Consider the following 14,220-nt stretch of genomic DNA (forward strand, 5'->3'; position numbering starts at 1 on the left):
AGTGAGAGGGCTGTGCTGGAGTCAGTGAGAGGGCCATGCTGGAGTCAGTGAGAGGCCTGTGCTGGAGTCAGTGAGAGGCCTGTGCTGGAGTAAGTGAGAGGGCTGTGCTGGAGTCAGTGAGAGGGCCGTGCTGGAGTCAGTGAGAGGGCTGTGCTGGAGTCAGTGAAAGGGCTGTGCTGGAGTCAGTGAGAGGGCCGTGCTGGAGTCAGTGACAGGGCTGTGCTGGAGTCAGTGAAAGGGCTGTGCTGGAGTCAGTGAGAGGGCCGTGCTGGAGTTAGTGAAAGGGCCGTGCTGGAGTCAGTGAGAGGGCCGTGCTGGAGTCAGTGAGAGGGCTGTGTTGGGTGCTGGAGTCAGTGAAAGGCCTGTGCTGGAGTTAGTGAGAGGGCCGTGCTGGAGTCAGTGAGAGGCCTGTGCTGGAGTCAGTGAAAGGGCTGTGCTGGAGTCAGTGAGACGGCTGTGCTGGAGTCAGTGAGAGGGCTGTGCTGGAGTCAGTGAGAGGGCTGTGCTGGAGTCAGTGAAAGGGCTGTGCTTGAGTCAGTGAGAGGGCTGTGCTGGAGTCAGTGAGAGGGCTGTGCTGGAGTCAGTGAGAGGGCCATGCTGGAGTAAGTGAGAGGGCTGTGCTGGAGTCAGTGAGAGGGCCGTGCTGGGTGCTGCAGTCAGTGAGAGGCCTGCGCTGGATTCAGTGAGAGGGCTGTGCTGGAGTGAGTGAGAGGACTGTGCTGGGTGCTGGAGTCAGTGAGAGGCCTGTGCTGGAGTCAGTGAGGCCTGTGCTGGAGTCAGTGAGAGGCCTGTGCTGGAGTCAGTGAGAGGGCTGTGCTGGGAGCTGGAGTCAGTGAGAGGCCTGTGCTGGAGTCAGTGAGAGGGCTGTGCTGGAGTCAGAGAGAGGCCTGTGCTGGAGTCAGTGAGAGGGCTGTGCTGGAGTCAGTCAGAGGGCTGTGCTGGAGTCAGTGAGAGGCCTGTGCTGGAGTCAGTGAGAGGGCTGTGCTGGAGTCAGTGAGAGGCCTGTGCTGGAGTCAGTGATAGGGCTGTGCTGGAGTCAGTGAGAGGGCTCTGCTGGGGTCAGTGAGAGGGCTGTGCTGGAGTCAGTGAGAGGGCAGTGCTGGAGTCAGTGAGAGGGCTGTGCTGGAGTCAGTGAGAGGCCTGTGCTGGAGTCAGTCAGAGGCCTGTGCTGGAGTCAGTGAGAGGCCTGTGCTGGAGTCAGTGAGAGGGCTCTGCTGGAGTCAGTGAGAGGGCCGTGCTGGAGTCAGTGAGAGGGCTGTGCTGGAGTCAGTGAGAGGCCTGTGCTGGTGTCAGCGAGAGGCCAGTGCTGGAGTCAGTGAGAGGCCTGTGCTGGAGTCAGAGAGAGGGCTGTGCTGCAGTCAGTGAGATGCCTGTGCTGGAGTCAGTGAGAGGCCTGTGCTGGAGTCAGTGAAAGGGCTGTGCTGGTGTCAGTGAGAGGGCAGTGCTGGAGTCAGTGAGAGGGCTGTGCTGGAGTCAGTGAGAGGGCTGTGCTAGAGTCAATGAGAGGGCTGTGCTGGAGTCAGTGAGAGGCCTGTGCTGGAGTCAGTGAGAGGGCTGTGCTGGAGTCAGTGAGAGGGCTGTGCTGGAGTCAGTGAGAGGCCTGTGCTGGAGTCAGTGAGGCCTGTGCTGGAGTTAGTGAGAGGCCTGTGCTGGAGTCAGTGAGAGGGCTGTGCTGGGAGCTGGAGTCAGTGAGAGGCCTGTGCTGGAGTCAGAGAGAGGGCTGTGCTGCAGTCAGTGAGATGCCTGTGCTGGAGTCAGTGAGAGGCCTGTGCTGGAGTCAGTGAAAGGGCTGTGCTGGTGTCAGTGAGAGGGCAGTGCTGGAGTCAGTGAGAGGGCTGTGCTGGAGTCAGTGAGAGGGCTGTGCTAGAGTCAATGAGAGGGCTGTGCTGGAGTCAGTGAGAGGCCTGTGCTGGAGTCAGTGAGAGGGCTGTGCTGGAGTCAGTGAGAGGGCTGTGCTGGAGTCAGTGAGAGGGCTGTGCTGGAGTCAGTGAGAGGCCTGTGCTGGAGTCAGTGAAAGGGCTGTGCTTGAGTCAGTGAGAGGGCTGTGCTGGAGTCAGTGAGAGGGCTGTGCTGGAGTCAGTGAGAGGGCCATGCTGGAGTCAGTGAGAGGCCTGTGCTGGAGTCAGTGAGAGGCCTGTGCTGGAGTAAGTGAGAGGGCTGTGCTGGAGTCAGTGAGAGGGCCGTGCTGGAGTCAGTGAGAGGGCTGTGCTGGAGTCAGTGAAAGGGCTGTGCTGGAGTCAGTGAGAGGGCCGTGCTGGAGTCAGTGACAGGGCTGTGCTGGAGTCAGTGAAAGGGCTGTGCTGGAGTCAGTGAGAGGGCCGTGCTGGAGTTAGTGAAAGGGCCGTGCTGGAGTCAGTGAGAGGGCCGTGCTGGAGTCAGTGAGAGGGCTGTGTTGGGTGCTGGAGTCAGTGAAAGGCCTGTGCTGGAGTTAGTGAGAGGGCCGTGCTGGAGTCAGTGAGAGGCCTGTGCTGGAGTCAGTGAAAGGGCTGTGCTGGAGTCAGTGAGACGGCTGTGCTGGAGTCAGTGAGAGGGCTGTGCTGGAGTCAGTGAGAGGGCTGTGCTGGAGTCAGTGAAAGGGCTGTGCTTGAGTCAGTGAGAGGGCTGTGCTGGAGTCAGTGAGAGGGCTGTGCTGGAGTCAGTGAGAGGGCCATGCTGGAGTAAGTGAGAGGGCTGTGCTGGAGTCAGTGAGAGGGCCGTGCTGGGTGCTGCAGTCAGTGAGAGGCCTGCGCTGGATTCAGTGAGAGGGCTGTGCTGGAGTGAGTGAGAGGACTGTGCTGGGTGCTGGAGTCAGTGAGAGGCCTGTGCTGGAGTCAGTGAGGCCTGTGCTGGAGTCAGTGAGAGGCCTGTGCTGGAGTCAGTGAGAGGGCTGTGCTGGGAGCTGGAGTCAGTGAGAGGCCTGTGCTGGAGTCAGTGAGAGGGCTGTGCTGGAGTCAGAGAGAGGCCTGTGCTGGAGTCAGTGAGAGGGCTGTGCTGGAGTCAGTCAGAGGGCTGTGCTGGAGTCAGTGAGAGGCCTGTGCTGGAGTCAGTGAGAGGGCTGTGCTGGAGTCAGTGAGAGGCCTGTGCTGGAGTCAGTGATAGGGCTGTGCTGGAGTCAGTGAGAGGGCTCTGCTGGGGTCAGTGAGAGGGCTGTGCTGGAGTCAGTGAGAGGGCAGTGCTGGAGTCAGTGAGAGGGCTGTGCTGGAGTCAGTGAGAGGCCTGTGCTGGAGTCAGTCAGAGGCCTGTGCTGGAGTCAGTGAGAGGCCTGTGCTGGAGTCAGTGAGAGGGCTCTGCTGGAGTCAGTGAGAGGGCCGTGCTGGAGTCAGTGAGAGGGCTGTGCTGGAGTCAGTGAGAGGCCTGTGCTGGTGTCAGCGAGAGGCCAGTGCTGGAGTCAGTGAGAGGCCTGTGCTGGAGTCAGAGAGAGGGCTGTGCTGCAGTCAGTGAGATGCCTGTGCTGGAGTCAGTGAGAGGCCTGTGCTGGAGTCAGTGAAAGGGCTGTGCTGGTGTCAGTGAGAGGGCAGTGCTGGAGTCAGTGAGAGGGCTGTGCTGGAGTCAGTGAGAGGGCTGTGCTAGAGTCAATGAGAGGGCTGTGCTGGAGTCAGTGAGAGGCCTGTGCTGGAGTCAGTGAGAGGGCTGTGCTGGAGTCAGTGAGAGGGCTGTGCTGGAGTCAGTGAGAGGGCTGTGCTGGAGTCAGTGAGAGGCCTGTGCTGGAGTCAGTGAAAGGGCTGTGCTTGAGTCAGTGAGAGGGCTGTGCTGGAGTCAGTGAGAGGGCTGTGCTGGAGTCAGTGAGAGGGCCATGCTGGAGTCAGTGAGAGGCCTGTGCTGGAGTCAGTGAGAGGCCTGTGCTGGAGTAAGTGAGAGGGCTGTGCTGGAGTCAGTGAGAGGGCCGTGCTGGAGTCAGTGAGAGGGCTGTGCTGGAGTCAGTGATAGAGCCGTGCTGGGTGCTCGAGTCAGTGAGAGGCCTATGCTGGAGTCAGTGAAAGGGCTGTGCTGGAGTCAGTGAAAGGGCTGTGCTGGAGTCAGTGAGAGGGCCGTGCTGGAGTCAGTGACAGGGCTGTGCTGGAGTCAGTGAAAGGGCTGTGCTGGAGTCAGTGAGAGGCCTGCGCTGGATTCAGTGAGAGGGCTGTGCTGGAGTGAGTGAGAGGACTGTGCTGGGTGCTGGAGTCAGTGAGAGGCCTGTGCTGGAGTCAGTGAGGCCTGTGCTGGAGTCAGTGAGAGGCCTGTGCTGGAGTCAGTGAGAGGGCTGTGCTGGGAGCTGGAGTCAGTGAGAGGCCTGTGCTGGAGTCAGTGAGAGGGCTGTGCTGGAGTCAGAGAGAGGCCTGTGCTGGAGTCAGTGAGAGGGCTGTGCTGGAGTCAGTCAGAGGGCTGTGCTGGAGTCAGTGAGAGGCCTGTGCTGGAGTCAGTGAGAGGCTGTGCTGGAGTCAGTGAGAGGCCTGTGCTGGAGTCAGTGATAGGGCTGTGCTGGAGTCAGTGAGAGGGCTCTGCTGGGGTCAGTGAGAGGGCTGTGCTGGAGTCAGTGAGAGGGCAGTGCTGGAGTCAGTGAGAGGGCTGTGCTGGAGTCAGTGAGAGGCCTGTGCTGGAGTCAGTCAGAGGCCTGTGCTGGAGTCAGTGAGAGGCCTGTGCTGGAGTCAGTGAGAGGGCTCTGCTGGAGTCAGTGAGAGGGCCGTGCTGGAGTCAGTGAGAGGGCTGTGCTGGAGTCAGTGAGAGGCCTGTGCTGGTGTCAGCGAGAGGCCAGTGCTGGAGTCAGTGAGAGGCCTGTGCTGGAGTCAGAGAGAGGGCTGTGCTGCAGTCAGTGAGATGCCTGTGCTGGAGTCAGTGAGAGGCCTGTGCTGGAGTCAGTGAAAGGGCTGTGCTGGTGTCAGTGAGAGGGCAGTGCTGGAGTCAGTGAGAGGGCTGTGCTGGAGTCAGTGAGAGGGCTGTGCTAGAGTCAATGAGAGGGCTGTGCTGGAGTCAATGAGAGGGCTGTGCTGGAGTCAGTGAGAGGGCTGTGCTGGAGTCAGTGAGAGGGCTGTGCTGGAGTCAGTGAGAGGGCTGTGCTGGAGTCAGTGAGAGGCCTGTGCTGGAGTCAGTGAAAGGGCTGTGCTTGAGTCAGTGAGAGGGCTGTGCTGGAGTCAGTGAGAGGGCTGTGCTGGAGTCAGTGAGAGGGCCATGCTGGAGTCAGTGAGAGGCCTGTGCTGGAGTCAGTGAGAGGCCTGTGCTGGAGTAAGTGAGAGGGCTGTGCTGGAGTCAGTGAGAGGGCCGTGCTGGAGTCAGTGAGAGGGCTGTGCTGGAGTCAGTGATAGAGCCGTGCTGGGTGCTCGAGTCAGTGAGAGGCCTATGCTGGAGTCAGTGAAAGGGCTGTGCTGGAGTCAGTGAAAGGGCTGTGCTGGAGTCAGTGAGAGGGCCGTGCTGGAGTCAGTGACAGGGCTGTGCTGGAGTCAGTGAAAGGGCTGTGCTGGAGTCAGTGAGAGGGCCGTGCTGGAGTTAGTGAAAGGGCCGTGCTGGAGTCAGTGAGAGGGCCGTGCTGGAGTCAGTGAGAGGGCTGTGCTGGAGTTAGTGAGAGGGCCGTGCTGGAGTCAGTGAGAGGCCTGTGCTGGAGTCAGTGAAAGGGCTGTGCTGGAGTCAGTGAGACGGCTGTGCTGGAGTCAGTGAGAGGGCTGTGCTGGAGTCAGTGAGAGGGCTGTGCTGGAGTCAGTGAGAGGGCTGCGCTGGAGTCAGTGAGATGGCTGTGCTGGAGTCAGTGAGAGGGCTGTGCTGGAGTCAGTGAAAGGGCCGTGCTGAAGTCAGTGAGAGGCCTGTGCTGGAGTCAGTGAGAGGGCTGTGCTGGAGTCAGTGAGAGGCCTGTGCTGGAGTCAGTGAGAGGGCCGTGCTGGAGTCAGTGAGAGGCCTGTGCTGGGTCAGTGAGAGGCCTGTGCTGGAGTCAGTGATAGGGCTATGCTGGGTGCTGTAGTCAGTGAGAGGGCTGTGCTGGAGTCTGTGATAGGCCTGTGCTGGAGTCAGTGAGAGGCCTGTGCTGGAGTCAGTGAGAGGGCCGTGCTGGAGTCAGTGAGAGGGCTGTGCTGGAGTCAGTGAAAGGGCTGTGCTGCAGTCAGTGAAAAGGCTGTTGTAGTGGCGCTTCTTAGTTTCCAAACAGGCAGCCACTGAGCTGTGGGGCTGTTAACAACGAGTAGACGCGTGTCGAAATAAAACATTCCCAAACGTAGCTTTGTCTTTTAAACTGTTTACTATCACACTTCACAAACGGAATTACAAAGCAAACACGTATAAATGAACACGGTCAAAAACTGTATTTGCTCCAAACCTCACAACTTCTGCCTCCTTTAGCCACGTGGAGTTTAAACTGTAAAATGGCTGCATACTATGTGTGGCTTAGGGACTGTACCATTGTGGCAAGAATGAAGGGGGTGTCTCGGACTATACTACTGGAGCAAGAAAATAGGGGGTTTCTTAATACAATAAGTCAATCAGGTAAATTAACTATTATGCTATTTAACCAATATTTTAAAGTATTTTCTTAAGCTTTTATGGCTCTTACATTCCGGCCCCTAATTGACTAGACACATGAAGCGTATCAATTACTCAAACATTAAGAGTCATAAACTAATGAGTTCAACATATTTACAATATAAGTGTCCACTTTTTTCGTTCAGGAACTTTTCACGCTGCTTCTTGTCGCAGGCAGAACTTTGTGATCGGCCTTTCCAGGGTACTGGTCTTGGTTTGCAAACAAACGCGACGAACGACGCCTCTGGAGTCTGGCATGGTCTTAATTATTTTTCCCATCAACCAAGAATTTCTAGGGGCTGAATCATCCACGATCAAGACAATGTCTCCGACAATGAAGTTCCTCTTTATTTTGGACCATTTTTGACGCTCCTGTAGCAGAGGTAAGTATTCTCTTGTCCATCTGGTCCAGAAAAGGTCTGACATATACTGAACTTGCCTCCACTTCCGACGGGCATACAGATCTTCCTTTTTGAAGACTCCCGGGGGCATGGCTGGCTGTGTTTTCAACAACAACAGGTGGTTCGGAGTCAGGGCTTCGAGGTCATTGGGATCATCTGATGTCTTAGTTATCGGTCGGTCATTAATGATGGCTTCGACCTCGCACAGAACGGTTTGGAGTCCCTCGTCGTCGAGCGCTTGCTGCTTCAGTACAGAACTGAGTAGTTTTCTTACGGTGCGTATCTGTCTTTCCCAGACACCTCCATGGTGGGATACAGCCGGAGGATTGAAGATGCACTTAATTCCTGTTTGCATCATGGCTTCCTGTATTTTAAGCCGATTCCAACCTTCAATAGCTTCCCGTAGTTCTCTCTCCGCTCCGACGAAATTAGTGCCATTATCAGAACGCATAATGGACACCTGACCTCTTCTACAGACAAAGCGCCGCAAGGCGTTAATACAGGAATCAGTGTCAAGCGTGTGTGCCACCTCAATATGAACTGCTCTGATTGTCAAACAAGTGAAAAGCACACCATATCTCTTGACAAGGCTCCGTCCTCGCTTTACCTCGAAAGGCCCGAAATAGTCCACCCCTACGTTTGTAAATGGGGGCTTGTCTGGTAACAAACGGTCTTCAGGCAGGTCTGCCATTTTCTGCTCCCCAGCTCTAGCGCGTAACCATCTGCAAACAATGCATTCAGAGAGTATTTTTCTTATTACAGAATTAGCTCCTGGAATCCAGTATCTTTGTCTTAGCTTCGCAAGCACGTGATTCCTCCCACTGTGTCCAATACTCTGGTGTATATGCTGAAGAATGAGAGTAGCAACCCGGAGGTCCTTAGAAAGGATAGCAGGATGCTTGGCCTCCTCTGGCATAGCAGATTTGTTTAGTCTCCCTCCCACCCTCAGTACTCCATCTTGCAGTGTAGGGTCCAGCTTGTAGATATGACTACCTTTCTTGATTGGATTATTTCGCTGTAAAGCTTCGATTTCTTCTGGGTATCTTTGTCTTTGACTGAAGCAAACTATCTCCATCTCAGCCTTGGCCAAATCCTCCACGGTCAATGAATTCTTACCCAATGTGGTCTTGTGCTGATGCATATACTGCTGTAGAAGCATTCTCTGCTTATCGGGGTTACTTTCAGACTGACTGATAGTGGCTCGGTACTCTTTTCTCTTACGCTCAGGTGTAGCAGCAACTCTTTCAACCTTAGAAACCATGCAACTGCTTTCCTCAACTGGTGCCATCCTGAGAAATGGTTAACAAGCTTGTTCACTGTGTCAAAGTTCTCTTTCGTAGTTATGAGATTTACTGTGACTGATCTCTTGACTTCGACGTCGTCTTCAGCAATCTGACTTGGCATATCTGGTCTTTCTGGCCATGATCTCTCTGTTTCCAGCAGATAACTTGGGCCTTGTATCCAAGTTTCACTCCTCATGAAGTTTTCAGCCTTCAATCCCCGTGAGGCTTGATCTGCTGGGTTTAATGAGGTGTTTACATACTTCCATTGAGATGGTTGTGTAGCTTCTCTAATGGATGAGATTCTGTTTGCTACGAAGGTCTTGAAGCGTATCTTCTCATTCTCTATATACTTCAGCACCGTCGTGCTATCCGTCCAGAAGACAGATTCTTCTAGTGGGAGCTGTAACTCTTTCCGCATCGCCTGGTCAACTTTAACTGCAACAACCGCTGCCGTCAACTCCAGTCTCGGGATGGTGACCTGCTTCAGCGGAGCCACCCTGGATTTCCCCATGAGGAAGGCACAATGTTTCTGGCCCTGTTGATTTGTCAGCAAGAGGTAAGTAGCCGTGCCATAGCCGTCCTCACTGGCGTCCGAGAAATGATGTAGTTGAGCCGTCTTTGTAACTCCAAAACTCACGGGCTTGATGCATCTACTGACATTGAAGCTAGAAAGTTGTTGCAAATCTGTCAACCATCTGTGCCATCTCTGAGCTTGACCTTCTGGGATATCTTCATCCCATCCTCTCTTGTCTCTACACAGCTCTCATAGCATCAGCTTCACCGGCAGAATGAGTGGTGCCAGGAATCCAAGAAGGTCGTAGATGGAACTGACCACGGTGAGAATCCCTCGTCTTGTGGATGGTCTTTCGTTCACCATTATCCTGAAGTTGAACGTGTCTGACTCAATGCACCATTGTACACCAAGAGCTCTCTCGATAGGAAGGACATCGTGGCTCAGGTCCAGATCTTTGACTTCAGTGGCTCTTTCCTTTTCTGGGATAGAAGCTAGAACTGCTCTGCTGTTGCTTATCCACTTAGTCAGATGGAATCCTCCATTCGAACACAGAGTTCTAAGGTCTCTTGACAGTGCGATGGCATCGTCTTCTGTTGACACGGACTTCAGACAGTCATCGACATAAAAGTTTCTGAAGATTGTCTCCACAGCCTCTGATGGTGCTTTGCCTTTGCCATCTTCTGCAGTTTTTCTGAGAGCGTAGCTTGCACAGCTGGGAGATGATGTGGCTCCGAACAAGTGTACGGCCATTCTACATTCCACCATCGCTTGACTAACGTCGCCATCTGGCCACCAAAGGAAACGCAGAAGATCAGCATCTTCATCAGGGATTCTGACTTGGTAGAACATTGATTCTATATCTGCCATCATGGCAACGAGCTCTTGTCTAAACCTAGTCAAGACGCCAATGAGGGTATTAGTAAGATCAGGACCTTGAAGCAGCTGGTCATTCAGTGAAGTTCCTCTGAATGAGGCGGCGCAGTCAAACACTACACGGATCTTTTTCTTCTTTGGGTGATACACACCGTGATGAGGAATGTACCAGACCCTTCCATCGTCTCTGTTCAACTGTTCCTCGGGCACTTTTACAGCATAGCCTTTCGCTATGATGTTTCTCATGAAGCCTTTGTAGTCTTCGTGAAAGTCGGGGTTCTTGTTCAGCTTTCTCTTTAGACTGATGGCGCGTTGCTCTGCTATGCAGCGATTGTTCGGCATCTTCGCGGTCTGTCTTCTCAGTGGCAAACCAATGTGATAGTGGCCATCAATGAACTGTGTAGACCTTGTCATCAAATCCATGAACTGATGGTCTTCTTGTGACATCTCTGTCTTTTCCTCACAGCTGCGTTCTGAAAAGTCTGCGTTGAACTGCTGTATCAACAGCTCTTCAATGCTTGCGACAGAGATGCGATTAACTGTGACATTTTGTCGTTCCTCCTTGTTCGACTTGTTGCCATCATCTCTCCTTACCGGTCCATTGACTACCCATCCAAGGGCTGTCCTGACGGCGTAGGGTCCGTCATCCTTGCTGTTTATCACCTGCCATGGCTCCATAGTTTTGTAGGCATTGGTTCCAATTAATAGGCCAATTTCTGCTTCAATGTATGGGAGACGCACCTTTTCTAGGTAAGGCCATCTATCCACATCCTTCTGCAGGGCTAAGTTCCCTATTCTAACAGGAATCTCCCTCTGTGTGAAAACATTAGGCAGGTCTATGAAGTCCTTCTCTTCAAGTCCACACACTTCTAAGTCTGACAGGATATAACTTTGCATTGACTTCTCATGACCCATGGTGCGTAATAGGATTTCTGTTCTTCTGCCTCTAACGTTCAGCTGTCGCATGAGTGATTCTGTGCAGAACGTTGCTGAACTACCTGGATCCATGAAGGCGTAAGTCTCCACAAGCTTCTCGCTCCTCTTAGACTTGATCTTTACTGGTACGATGGCAAGAATACAATCACTGTCACCGGCCCCAGTGAGTCCACAAGTCTCTGGTTCTAGCGACACCAGAGCACTTGAAACAACCTTCTCGTCGGTATTGTTTTCTTCACTCTTCTTAGAGACTTGTTCCTCTTTATGGATATGCAGCAGACTGGGATGTTTCCGAGTGCACTCTCTGCATGTTGTTCTTTGCTTACAGTTTCTACTCAGGTGCCCCTGAGAGAGACATCCAAAACATAGGCCGTTGTACTTCAGGAATTCGATTTTGTCCTTATGTGGCTGTGCTTTGATGTCGCTGAAGAAACCCAATGTATGATTCTTCTGGCAGAATAAGCATGGCTTCTGAAAGGCATTAGCAGGCGTCACTGTGCTGCTCTTTTTGGGAGATGAGTTCTGGGGCCTTTCTTCCTCGGCCTGAGTGACGATAGTTGCAAAGCTGCTTCCCCTGGAACCACCTTTCCTGAGAGTCTTTGATTCAACAGGCTTGGCTTTCACTTTTCCATCGGTGGTCGGGCTGGCGTCCTGGATGTTTCCAAACAATGGGTCCCTAGCAATTTTAGCCTGTTTGTCTATGAAATGCACTAAGTCTGCAAACCTGGCTCTACTTTTCCATCTCTCCATTATCTCAAAGGCTGTTCTTCTCCATTGTTCTCTCATCCTGTAAGGAAGCTTAGAGATGATGATTCTCATAGTCGTAGGATTGTCCATCTCTTCCATGAATTCAACATCCTCCATGGCGTTGTGACATCCTATGAGGAAAAGAACATATGCGTTCAATGCCTCTCCATCCTCCGATCTGATCTGTGGCCACTTGGTAGCCTTTTCAATATATGCAGTGGCTATCTTCAGCTCGTTACCATAGTGCTCCTGCAGCAACTTCCTGGCTTCTATGTATCCCCGGTCCGGTCTCATGTGTTCACAGCTTCTGACCAGGTCTTGTGGTTTACCACTGGTGTACTGTCCCAGGTAGTACAACTTATCACTGCTGCTCTCTGTTTTGGAGTCAATGGCTTGTTCAAAGGATCTGATGAAGGGCTTATACTTGAGTGGGTCGCCTTGGAACACTGGTATGTCTCTTTGAGGGAGTCGAAACAGATTCTGTTGTTTTACAAGCATCTCTGTAATTTCGTTCTGATGTTGCATCACTCGGTATAGGCTTCTCCCTGTGTCTTCAGGCCTCTGGTGGTCATCAGCAGGGTCTAGTCCAGACCATCTGATGTCTGGGGTAGCATCACGTGCTCCTGTTAGTGGAGAGGCCACTCTTCCACGCTGTAATGCCAGGGGATTGCCTTCGGACTCTCTTGTAACTCTTGAAGGTGCCCTGGATCCAACTCTATGTGACAACATTGACTGGCAGTATTCGCTCCCGCCGTCCCGTGAGCCTTCATAATCTTCATACGCACTCAACCTGGCGCCTGAGACTGCGATAGCTGTTTTTATCTCCAGCTGTTCTTTCTTTGCCTGCACCTGGGCCTGTTGGGCCTGCAGTTGGGCCTGTTGGGCCTGCACTTGGGCCTGCAGTTGGGCCTGTTGGGCCTGCAGTTGGGCCTCTTGGACCTGCAGTTGGGCCTCTTCCCGTTTAAAAGCTTGCTTCTCCGCTAAAGATGCTGCGCACGCCATCAACGCCGCCCATTCAACCTCCTCTCTCATGCGTCGCGACGAGCTTGTGGTAGAAGCGACTGACCTGCGTCCAGAAACAGAGCTACCTTCTTTTCGATTTTTGCTCGGTCTTGCGGAAGTCTCTGAAATGCTATCGTCTGGTCTGACTTCATCATCAACTTTATCTTTCTCTGCTGTATCAGCATCTTGACGAATCTTTAACATCCACTGTTCTGTGGCCTTGATATAGTCCTTAATGCTGGTTGATTTAAGATCAAACCAGTTGTGCTGATCAGCGTTTCCCTCTTCTTCAGACAGAAGTGCTAATACATCTTCATTGAGTACATTAAATTCTTCATGCAGCTTGGAGAAATCGTAATACATTATGTCTTCAGATTTCTTAATATTAGCATTATCTTCCATGAGACGATCAATTATCTTCATTTTTCCAGTTATCTGAGCTAATTTAGCCTTCCTTGCACCTATGCTTCTATGTAACTTCTCTTCCATTGCCTTTGGGGGGAGCTTTATTTCCCTCTTTTGGCCAGCAATCCTTCTGGCTGGGGGTAGCTCCTGGCTCCGTAAGGCCTCGGCCATTTTACCCGCAGCTCTTATTTAGCTTCTCAATAGAATGAACAAAGCAAGTAACAGTCACTGTACCTTCGCTTTCTTATATTGTCGTCTGGCTCCGTGACCATTCATGTATACGTTCGCCGACGATTCCGTCCTTTCCTTCTTAGGGAGCAAGTTTTTGACTAATGTAGTGGCGCTTCTTAGTTTCCAAACAGGCAGCCACTGAGCTGTGGGGCTGTTAACAACGAGTAGACGCGTGTCGAAATAAAACGTTCCCAAACGTAGCTTTGTCTTTTAAACTGTTTACTATAACACTTCACAAACGGAATTACAAAGCAAACACGTCTAAACGAACACGGTCAAAAACTGTATTGCTCCAAACCTCACAACTTCTGCCTCCTTCAGCCACATGGAGTTTAAACTGTAAAATGGCTGCATACCATGTGTGGCTTAGGGACTGTACCATTGTGGCAAGAATGAAGGGGGTGTCTCGGACTATACTACTGGAGCAAGAAAATAGGGGGTTTCTTAATACAATAAGTCAATCAGGTAAATTAACTGTATTATGCTATTCAACCAATATTTTAAAGTATTTTCTTAAGCTTTTATGGCTCTTACAGCTGTGCTGGGTGCTGGAGTCAGTGAGAGGGCTGTCCTGGAGTCAGTGAGAGGGCTGTGCTGGAGTCAGTGAGAGGGCTGTGCTGGAGTCAGTGAGAGGGCTCTGCTGGAGTCAGTGAGAGGGCCGTGCTGGAGTCAGTGAGAGGGCTGAGCTGGAGTCAGTGAGAGGGCTGTGCTGGAGTCAGTGAGAGGGCTGTGCTGGAGTCAGTGAGAGGCCTGTGCTGGAGTCAGTGAAAGGGCTGTGCTTGAGTCAGTGAGAGGGCTGTGCTGGAGTCAGTGAGACGGCTGTGCTGGAGTCAGTGAGAGGGCTGTGCTGGAGTCAGTGAGAGGGCTGAGCTGGAGTCAGTGAGAGGGCTGTGCTGGAGTCAGTGAGAGGGCTGTCCTGGAGTCAGTGAGAGGGCTGTGCTGGAGTCAGTGAGAGGGCTGTGCTGGAGTCAGTGAGAGGGCTCTGCTGGAGTCAGTGAGAGGGCCGTGCTGGAGTCAGTGAGAAGGCTGAGCTGGAGTCAGTGAGAGGGCTGTGCTGGAGTCAGTGAGAGGGCTGTGCTGGAGTCAGTGAGAGGGCTGTGCTGGAGTCAGTGCGAGGGCTGTGCTGGGGTCAGTGAGAGGGCTGTGCTGGAATCAGTGAGAGGCCTGTGCTGGAGTCAGTGCGAGGGCTGTGCTGGAGTCAGTGAGAGGCCTGTGCTGGAGTCAGTGAGAGGCCTGTGCTGGAGTCAGTGAGAGGGCTGTGCTGGGTGCTGGAGTCAGTGAGAGACCTGTGCTGGAGTCAGTGAGAGGGCTGTGCTGGAGTCAGAGAGAGGCCTGTGCTGGAGTCAGTGAGAGGGCTGTGCTGGAGTCA

Source organism: Somniosus microcephalus, chromosome 6 (genome assembly GCF_052327205.1).
Source record: "Somniosus microcephalus isolate GS21.2 chromosome 6, FLI_Smic_1.0, whole genome shotgun sequence".
NCBI lineage: Eukaryota > Metazoa > Chordata > Chondrichthyes > Squaliformes > Somniosidae > Somniosus > Somniosus microcephalus.